This window comes from Meleagris gallopavo, chromosome 3 (assembly GCF_000146605.3).
Source record: "Meleagris gallopavo isolate NT-WF06-2002-E0010 breed Aviagen turkey brand Nicholas breeding stock chromosome 3, Turkey_5.1, whole genome shotgun sequence".
NCBI lineage: Eukaryota > Metazoa > Chordata > Aves > Galliformes > Phasianidae > Meleagris > Meleagris gallopavo.
In genome coordinates, this window is record NC_015013.2 from 60,970,581 (window position 1) to 60,971,355 (window position 775).

Sequence of the window (775 nt, forward strand, 5' to 3'; positions counted from 1 at the left end):
AAAAAAAGCAGCTGAGAATTACTGTGCTGGAAAGCCTTCATCCCAGCAGAGAAATGTGCAACACTGGAGGCAGAAACTCAGAGCCATAGGGAGAACTGAAGCCTGAGCAACACAATGCAGAGGTCAAAGTGACAGAGGAATCATGAAACCCAGGTAAAAGGGGAGACCTTGAAAAGGAGAGCAGCTTTGTAATCCCCCCTACCCAAAATACAGAGGAGCAGCACGGAACGAGGGAGACAGACTTCCTCGCATTACCACGAATGATAAAGGACTTCCCATTAAAAAGCAATAAAGAACAATTAAACCCTATGGGAAGGCGGAAGAAGCAGCAGGAGCAGCAGAAGCCTCGATGGCAGGCAGCAGCCCCATCGAGACGTGGCGATAAAAGCAAGACCCCATCCTGCAAGGGGTCCTGCCCACCTGGGCACCGCAACGTCTGCCGGGGGGCATCACCCTACGCCAAGACACAGCGCGGACAAGCCGGGGCTGTCAGCCACACGCAGTGTGCTGGGTGTTGGTTCTCCGTGGGACTGGGGAGAGGTGGCAGCAGCGTGTGTGCGTATCGCGTAGGCTCTGTGTTTCTGCTGGGGGCGGGAGAGCAGCGTGCATCCCTAGTTGGGCAGGAGATTGGGCTTCGCGTGCGCATCCCCGGCCGGCGGTTAGTGCAGGGCTCTGCGTGTGCACGTGGACGTGCGTTGCACACACACCACCTGCCCGGGGGCTGCCGCGAGCTGTGCGCGCTCTGCTCCCTTTACCCGTGCCGTACCGCGGGGGC